Here is a 10,507-nt window from a genome sequence, read left to right as displayed (position 1 = left end):
CAGGGGTGGGATGCGAGAGATGATTAAAAATGTCAACAAACAGAGCAGCCAACAGCACAAGGGACACTTCTCGTTCAATGTAAGTACCATCCATTGTGCGGATTAAAAAAAAAAAATACTACATTTAGATGAAATCTTTATGGAGAGGAATAAGAAGGCTTCAATTGCTGACCTTCTTCTTGTGAAAAAAATCTTGTGAAGCTCAAATTGCCTGCGATGTACAAGAATGAAGTACAGAGTTATTTTAAGTCTCCCTCCAGGCCGCCTGGATCTTGGGGCCCGGGCAGCCATCTGCTCTTTTATATAATTTGCCACAAATAAACCCTAAGGTGTTTACAAATAAGTAAGCCCACTTGTTTGCTTGTCATGATATAGCATGTTTAAATCTGGGACACACTCTGCTTCTCTAATGCTTTAGGATCTTTCTGCTTACTGATTAAGGGCCAGTTCACACCAGATGCAGTTCCGTGCGCTTTTTTTTCTGCACGAAAAATGCATGCACAGTGTTTTCCATGTATTCCATTGGCTCTAGTTCACACCATGCAATCAGTTTCCGGTGCAGAAACTGACCGGAAACTGACTGCATGGTGTGAACATTTTGTGGAGAAAGAAAGCACACGGAACTGTATCTGATGTGAACTGGCCCTTTATATAAGCTTTGTAGATCAGCAGTAGACAAAGGCTCAGACATAAATAATTTCAGGGTATCTGTATATTTATTGGCTGTATATGTGCTGCCCTCCCATTCCATGAAAAGTAGAGGCATACCTCCCAACTTTCTGAGATGGGAATGAGGGACACCTATTAGCAAAAGTATGTAGGCCTCGGACACCCCCCCCCCCCCCCCCCGGCACACCCATTAATACAAAAGTGATTGGCTAAACACCACAAGTTTTTTTTGTTTTTTTTTACCACTAATATTCCTTTATCCGGCTTTTAGAATTTACAGATGCAACAATTTAGAAATTGGATGAAGGGTTTAGCATTGTAAAAAAACTTTTGGATAGATAAATAGTGCATTTTATTTACAACTATATAAAGTTGTGCTCATAGGTTTACATACCCTGGCAGAATTTATGATTTCTTGGCCATTTTTCAGAGAATATAAATAACACAAAAACCTTTCTTTCACTCATGGTTAGTGTTTGGCTGAAGCCATTTATTATCAGTCAACTGTGTTTACTCTTTTTAAATCATAATGACAACAAAAACTACCCAAATGACCCTGATCAAAAGTTTATTTTGATTTTGGCCTGATAACATGCACACAAGTTGACACAAAGGGGTTTGAATGGCTATTGAAGGTAACCATCCTCACCTGTGATCTGTTTGCTTGTAATTAGTGTGTGTGTAGAAAAGGTCAATGTGTTTCTGGACTCCTGACAGACCCTTGAATCTTTCATCCAGTGCTGCACTGACGTTTCTGGATTCTGAGTCATGGGGAAAGTAATGAGTCAAAGGATCTGCTGGAAATGGTAGTTGAACTGTATAAAACAGAAAAGGGATATAAAAAGATGACCAAGGAATTGAGAATGCCAATCAGCAGTGTTCAAACTCTAATCAAGAAGTGTAAAATGAGGGGTTCTGTTGAAACCAAACCACGGTCAGGTAGACCAACTAAAATTTCAGCCACAACTGCCAGGAAAATTGTTCAGGATGCAAAGAAAAGCCCACTAAAAACTTCAGGTGAAAAACAGGACTCTGAAAACATGTGGTGTGGCTGTTTCAAGATGCACAATAAGGAGGCACTTGGAGAAAGATGGTCTGCATGGTCGAGTCACCAGAAGAAAGCCATTACTAGGCAAATGCCACAAAGTATCCCACTTACAATACCCCAAACAGCACAGAGACAAGTCTCAAACCTTCTGGCACAAAGTCATTTGGAGTGATAAGACCAAAATTGAGCTTTTTGGCCACAACCATAATCAATACATTTGGATGCCTATGATGAAAGGTACTCCATTCCTACTGTGAAACACGGAGGTGGATCCCTGATGTTTTGGGGATGTGTGAGCTACAAAGGCACAGGAAATTTGGTCAAAATTGATGGCAAGATGAATGCAGTATGTTATCAAAAAATACTGGAGGAACATTTGCATTCATCAGCCAGGAAGCTGTGCATGGAACATACCTGGACATTCCAACATGACAATGATCCAAAACAAACGGCCAAGTTGACCTGTTATTGGCTACAGCACAATAAAGTGAAGGTTCTGGAGTGGCCATCTCAGTCTCCTGACCTCAATATCATTTAGCCACTCTGGGGAGTACTCAAAAGTGCGCTTCATGCAAGACAGCCCCAGAATTTACAGGAATTAGAGGCTTTTGCCAAGAGCTTTACCATCTGAGAAGATAAAGAGCCTCATCCACAAATACCAAAAAAGACTTCAAGCTGTCATTGGTGTTAAAGGGGGCAATACACGGTATTAAGAACTGGGGTATGTAAACTTTTGATCAGGGTCATTTGGGTAATTTCTGTTGCCATTATAATTTATAAAGAGTAAGCACAGTTGATTGATGATAAATGGCTTCAGCCAAACACTAATCATGAGTGTCAGAAAAGTTTTAGTTATCATTCACATTCACTGAAAATGGCCAAGAAATCATAAATTCTGCCAGGGTATGTAAACTTATGAGCACAACTGTACATCAGACCAAAAATGAGGGAAAAATGAGGTGGAAAGAGGGACAGAGGGACTTTGTTCAAAATCAGGGACAGTTGGGAGTAGGGTTGCCACCTCATCCCTTTAAACCCAAACACATATTAGTTACACAGGTTCTGTGGCTGATTAAGGTGGTAATTAAACTCACTTAGCACCTTATCTGCATTAAATCAGCCTCAGAACCTGTGTAATTAATATGTGTACGCATTTAAAGGGATGAGGTGGCAACCCTAGTTGGGAGCTATGGTATAGGTGTAATGAGTTACATTTCATGATTTCACAATCTGGCATCGTTTTTTTTTTCTGCTTCATTTCCATACAAATCTGGTTTCACCTGTGTTTTATAACACAAGTAGATGAAGTGTTTAATTGTGTATCATCATGATGTGTAATATCCATTAATTAAAATATATTCACTCACAGGCATAACACACTTTAGTCATATATTTTTCTGGTGCCCTGTATATTTTAGAATGTTGTATCTCCTACCTTTTCCTTGATGCACACTTTTTTTTAGTTGTATTTCTATTCAAGGGCCCAGCCTTTTTATTTGAATAGGCTACCAAATGTACCGCAAAGGATCAAAAATAGTACCAGTGGAAATTTTGATCATGCAGTGCACCGTGGTGTGTTACTGTGTAATGCAGTGGACTGCATTAACAAAAATGCAGCGGGTATTATTTTAGTGCAGGTACGTTGTACCACAGCACAACAATGTGATGTGCATTCTTGCAATGCAGTTTTGTGAATATACTCTAAAAAACATTTATTTATTACAGACACTTATATAGCACCATCAATTTATGCAGTGCTTTACATATATATATATATATATATATATATATATATATATATATATATATATTGTATATTCACATCAGTCCCTTCCCTCAAGGAGCTTACAATCTAAGGTCTCTAACTCACAATCATACACACACACATACTAGGCCCAATTTAGACATGAGCCAATTAACCTACCAGCATGTCTTTGGAGTGGGGAACATTCTTTTCTTTTATGTAGAGCTAACAAACTGTGCTAGTTCTTTGAATTATATTAATTTTAATGCTCTGGTTTATTTAAAGTGTATCTGTACGCAAAACCTTTTTGTAAAATAGAGAAGCGTTCAACCTCTGACGTGTTTTATTAGTTATTTGATGTTTTATTGGTTTTAGAGTTTTATGATACTTCACTATAAACAATGTTAAGAAAAGCTGGGGCTGCAACAATCATGCCATCTTTAACCAGTTCAACTCTCTCCTCTGCACCCTTCCTATGGACCAGGGCAACTTTTCAGTTTATGCTACGGGACCGCTTATTCCCCAATACCTTTGTCAATCTCAATCAAGATAAACTAATACAGATACTGTTTTTTCTTTAGGACAGAAAATAAATCTAAGGGGCACAGTGGGCGTGCATGAAAGCCCTGTAACTCCTTATTGTACCATCTGGGTTCATACACCCATATAATGGACTCCTGACTCTCAAAGGAAAACTGTCACAGCTGTCAATATGGTGAAATTCTTTCCCGTCTATCAAACATGAATAGCCAAACCAAATGGAAGGCAAAACAGAAGCCCTCAGCTAGGCTTCTCTCCTCCCACATTTCCAAGATGGCACTTTACCCCCCTGCAGCAGACAAAACCAAATGTGATCCAAATCATATTTAAACAGAAGATAGTTTGATTGTGTCTTTCACAGCAACTAAAGAAATTATTTTAATTAGCATCTGTTGTCTTCAAATCGTCTCCCACAATAGCGAATGGCAAAGCTCTCAATCAGGTATGAACCAAACTCAATTTATGCTTCCCAATTTAGTAGAACTTTGTCTATGTTGGACCCAACAAAAATTCTATGGTAAAGTGAATAAACCAGACATGATGTTAGCTAACAGACTTAGGACCATTGCTCCAAAATATTCTCCCATTATTCGCCAACATCCTAAATACATAAAAAGAAAATATGCATCAAGTGCAACTGGTAGCAAGTGAATACAAATCCATCAAAGGCAATACATATAAAACCTTGGGAACTTTTGCATGTGGCGGATGTGGCTGCTGCCAATATATGGATAGGCGTAGACACGCCGAATTGCCCAATGGACATAGATTTCGCCCCAAATGCTGTGTAAACTGCAGGACTCCCGGCATAGTGTACCTACTCACTTGTGAATGTGGGTGCTACTATGTCGGGAAGACCATAAACGAATTCTGGAAATGTATATACCAACATCTATCTACTATACGTAAAAGTGACCCTGATGTACCCATTGGCCGCCACATGGCATCGCTTCATTCCAAATCCATCCCCAAAGTAAATTTTTTGGCACTTGTCCGAAAACATTTTAACTCCAGGGGTGACTACTTTAATAAATGTCTCCTTCAATGCGAGTTGAGATGGATATTTAATTTGCAGGCTACTTCACCACCTGGCCTCAACGGGGCATTTCATTTTAAACCCTTCCTTACAGGTTTTGTCTCAGGGGGGTGTGAATTAATTCTATAACCCCCTGCTTGAAATCGTGGGCATACTATGCTTTGTGACATCTATCTTTTCTGTATTATGCTGTATCCTTAATATTGTATTTCCATAATTCTATCAGTTACTGTATGTAGATGCCTGCTTGAAATCGTGGCTATATCATATCCAGTGACATCATAACCTCTGTGCATTATGTTGTATCCTTAATATTGCAGTCCTATGATTCTATGACCATCTTTATAATTATATGTATCTAATATGTATTGTTCACTTCATTGTAAATTATGTCTATATGGCATTTACTTGTTATGTTCCATGGTTTTGTATTATATTATTTTGTTTAATTTCTACTTTTTTGTTTTTTCATCATTGTAAACATGTTGGCAGCCATTGTCCTTATGGTCCACTGGGTGGCGCATGGTGTTCCCTGGGTTGCCCTACTCTCCCACCACCCGGCGGGTAGGCTCCACCTGCGCATAGCTGATGGATGACAGGGGATTCTCCCTGCTTCCACACCTGGCCTTATGTGCAGGGAGGAGCTCCTACCTGTCCCCGCTGTGTCTGTGTCCTCTTCGCTGCTGACGCATCGGCATTCTGCCCCTAGTGAGGTAATTTCTGGTTTGTGGCTCATGTTCTCCATTTAATATATGGTTTCTTTTTATTTAATGACGCTGTTTCTGCTCATAACCTCTTCACAGTGAGGTTTGGAGAGCATTTGGCAGTGCTGTTTTGCATGTTCCTGGAGGTGATGTCGCTTCCTGTTCTGGCCTCTCCAAAACGAGGCTTGGAACACATGCGGTGATGGCATCCTGTTCGTTCCTGGAAGTGATGTCACTTCCAGTTCCTGCCCTTTCATAATGAGGCTTGGAATGCAAGCCGTAGCGCCATTTTGTCTGTTTCAGGAAGTGGATGTTAACAATTGACACCATGAGGCTGTGGCACATTACCCAGGTACCCTTTTATTATATAAGTACAGTGCCTACAGCAGAAGAGCATCCCAGATGATGTATTTTAAGACGAAACACGTAGGGACGCTCTGCTGTCACTGTTTTATTCTTAAGCGCTTTTTTTATCTACTAAAATGTGAGTGTATTTCCTCCTTTTTGCATTTAATAAATTACTTCCGATTAAAATGGGATTACACTATGTGCCTACTACTTCTTTCTTTTTATAAATGTGTCCTATTGGAGCAACTATCCATGTGGCTCTCTGTCTATTACCTATCCCATTGAGGTCTATTGTTGGAGTTGGTCTTCTGGTTGGAAGTCGTCCTCTGTGACAGTTTCCCCTGGGTGTGTGGCCCTACAAGCCTGATTGACCCATTGGGTGTACACTCATTTGGGTTCAACTGCTCCGGTAAGCCTTTTGACTCTCTAGTGGTGGATTTAAAAATAAAAATCTAAAAATTGCAAAAGCACCTTTGTTTTATTTATATGCTTTGTACCGGAATCATATTTTTATGGCCAATTTAAAGTGATAGCAAAGATTTTTTTTTTTTTTTTTTAAATAACATGACAGCTACCGACTCTGTAATGATTTTGCAACAGAGCAGCCTCGATCCTTCTCTTCTTGGGTCTCCCTGCTCCTCTTCTTCGTGTGCCACCATAGGAATCGACTTCCTATGGTAGCAAACATGCATGCAGTCCTGATCGGAAGCTGGGCTCTGTGTCCATGGACACACACACACAGTGGCTTGCCCCCCACCCCCCTCAATTACTGGATTTGATAGTATCAGCAGCCAGTGTGCGAACCTGTGTATAGTAACCAGTCAGCTTCAATTTTATGGTCAAAGCTTAATTGCAGGTGGTGAAGTTAGAAGCCGATTGGTTACTCTGCACAGCTGCATCAGATTGTGTGCAGTTTTAGTAAATCTACGCATCCAACGAGGAAGAGAACAAGCACTGCCACTGCTCTTGGGCACAGTAATGGATTGAGCTTCGGTAAGTATTTGGGGGGGCTGGGGGAGAGCGGACAAGTTTTTTTTTTTTTTTTAACCATATAGTGCAGAGAATGCATTGCAGTAATGCATTTTATCTACAGTAACTTTATTTTGAAATTAACACTGATCAAAGTAGAAAAATGTTTTTTGTCAATGGATTGAATAAAATTTTTTTTTGCAAAACAAGATCACCAAAAGAAAGCCTTCTTTGTCCTAAATATAGGTTACTTTGTCATCTTAAGTAATGACAAAAGCTATTTATGCAACCCCGAGTTCCCATATGATTTGACAACATCCTCCAGCCTTACCTTGGCAGAAATAACATCACCATAGCAACCAAAAGACCAGCGTATGCTCCAGCATCTTCTTTTAGTTTAATTTAAGTAAATGTACTTTCATGCATTTTCTAACAAGTGCAAATAGGTAACAGGAATGTCCAGTGTGAAATCACCAGTACATCACCTGTATACCCCCCAAAACAGAGTTGGCTCTAGACAGTGTCCAAAGAGTGCATTGCACCTTCAATGAGTGGACACACTTCCCTTGCATGGAAATACAATATTTAAGAGCACAATTTTTTCAAGCCCCCCCCCCCCCCCCCACCTTTGATGCCAGTTCTTGTTTCAGCATACCCTGTCCTTGGTATCTGGATTGATCCCCAACTCCAGGCACAGAAATATTTACATTTTTATACTTTTTTTTTTGTACAACTCCTGTTTGAGTAATGACTGTTACCTATATAGCAGGGTGTATGTTCCACCTAGAGGCAGCCGTACTTCAGACTTCCAGAGACATCAGAACAACGGTCTACGATAGACACTAGTTTGGATATTGTGCCTCCGCCACCCCTCCTTTCTGCTTTGCCATTCAAAAAGAACAGTCACAGCATCATCTCAGGCTGCACTTGTAAATGGCACAACAGAGGGAGGGGGCAGACACAACATCAGAACTGGTGTCCATCAGGCACTGTTCCAACACAGCTCCCACTGTATATGCCAGCAGAAGATATATGTGGACCTTACACACAGCTAAAATGTATTACCAATTAATTGGAGTTCTTCAATATCCATTTGAAAAAAAAGGTTTGCTCTTTTCTCCTATAAGACTAAATACAAACTTCCCGCTGCTATCCAAGTGCCTGAAACATGTTGGCATTAAGATTTTAGTTTAATGTAATAGTTAGTTTGGCTCCCTGTTTGATATTGTCGTGTACAGCCCAATTTCTGCTGTGCAGGTGTGTGGCTTAACCATTTTTTAAATTAAAGTAGCAGCTCTGTAAGAAGCTCATGGAAACATTACACTGTCAGTACTTAACCGGTTCCCGACCAGCTCACCCAGATTTACGGCGGCACAATGGCTCTCCTGGTTGAAAATATATATAATCGTGCGCACGAGCAGCAGCACGGGGATTTGTATGTGTAAACACACAAATCCCTGTGCTGTCAGGATAGAGGAGACATATATTGTTATGCCTACTTGGTAGGAACAAATTACATGTCTCCTCCCCTAGCAAGTCACATCCCCATACAGATAGAACACACATTTAACCCCTTGATCGCCCCCCTAGTGTTAACCCCTTCCCAGTGACATTTACACAGTAATCAGTGCATTTTTATAGCACTGATCGCTGTGTAAAATGTCAATGGTCCCAAAAATGTTTCAAAAGTGTCCGATTTGTCTGTCTCAATGCCGCTAAAAATCACAGCTCACTGCCATTACTAGACGCTATAGCTTTTAAAAATAAAATATGTAGAACATACAGCCTAAACTGATGAAGAAATTTGTTTTAAAAAACATTTGGGGACATTATAGCAAAAAGTGAAAAATCTTTTTTTCAAAATTGTTGCTTTTCATTTATAACGCAAGAATTAAAAAAACTGCAGAGGTGATCAAATACCACCAAAAGAAAGCTCTATTTGTGGTAAAAAAAAAAAAAAAAAAATAATAATTAGTTTGGATACAGCATTGCATGACCACGCAGTTGTCAGTTAAAATGACACAGTGCCAAATTGTAAAAAGTGCTCTGTTCAGGAAGGGGGTAAAATCTTCCGGGGTTGAAGTGGTTAATGTAGAACTACAACCAGTGCTTTGGATAGAATGTTAACAAACAAATGATAGGTTTAGTCTATTAACTGTAAATAAATCTAATAGTGATGAAAACCTGACAGAGCATCTCTTTATTCACAAATCTCTCTCTCTAGATATAGATATAAAAATTTGTGACTAAAGAGATGCTCTGTCAGGTTTTCATCACTATTGGACAGATTTAATTTACAACAAACAAATGATAGGTTTGGTCTATTAACATTCTATCCAAAGCACTGGTTGAAGTGCTAGATCACAAACACATATTCAGGCTTAGGGAACAACTATAGCTCACATTAAGAGTGTTTGTATACATATTTTATCTAATAAAGTGGTCCTTTGCTGCCAAGTTTGAGTAGGCACTTGTATCATTACAAATGAAATGCAAGTAGAGTTATTGTAGAACTACAAGTCCCAGTTAAGTAAAATTCAAGTATATTGTGCTGGGACTACTAGTCCTATGAAGATCTAAGAAATCCAAAGTAGAATTTGTTAGGACACTTTGTTCTACGAACATAGAAGTGAAGTGTACTGGGATGCATAGTTCTGCAAAGTCAGTACAAGTGGGGCCAGTTGGGACTTATTTATTTCAGGTACTTATATAGCGCCGTCAATTTGCGCAGCGCTTTATATGGGACTTGGTTCTAGAGACAAAAAATAAATAGAAATAAATGAAAGCCCAGTCCACAGAACCTTACAGCATAGCCCTGTACAGACTGGGGACACTTTATGTGGAGAGTTCCAGTAGTAGTTCCTGAAGATACCATTGCAGTTTGTGAATATGCATGATTCAGAGCGCTCTTCCTGAGCCTTGCTTTACTACCAGGCAAGTCACTGACCCGCAACAAGTAAAGGGCAAAAGTAACTGTTCCAAGCAGTGGTTTACGCACGCTTGCTCTATCTCAGCGAGTTCCCAGGATGTCATCCCAACAAAGACCACTTTTCTCTTCAGAAACTCACATCTTTCCTTGTATACCTTCTATAAAAATTACACCAGGTTTATTTTAGAATATTGAATAGCTTTTGGAATGTGCGGTTTGTTTTTAGTCCTGTTTTAGCTAGAGAAGCAGCTTGCATCCAGCAAGTACAGGGAGATAAGCCAATGGGGGAATGGAAGGTGTAAGCCAATAGGAGCAGGAGGGTATATGGACGTCTACCTGTGAGACAGAACAGGTGGGAAAACAGATGTCCTATTATCAGCATTTCCCAAACCAGGTAAAACAGGGTTTCTTAAACTACGTGCAGAGTTACAGTATCTTTCAACCACTTCTGTTTTCAGTGTACACGCTGCATGGCTGCAGTAGGTGCATTTATATTTAGATGCCAAAAATAAGAATGGAA

Source organism: Aquarana catesbeiana, linkage group LG05, assembly GCF_042186555.1.
Source record: "Aquarana catesbeiana isolate 2022-GZ linkage group LG05, ASM4218655v1, whole genome shotgun sequence".
Lineage (NCBI taxonomy): Eukaryota > Metazoa > Chordata > Amphibia > Anura > Ranidae > Aquarana > Aquarana catesbeiana.
This window is presented reverse-complemented; position numbering follows the sequence as displayed.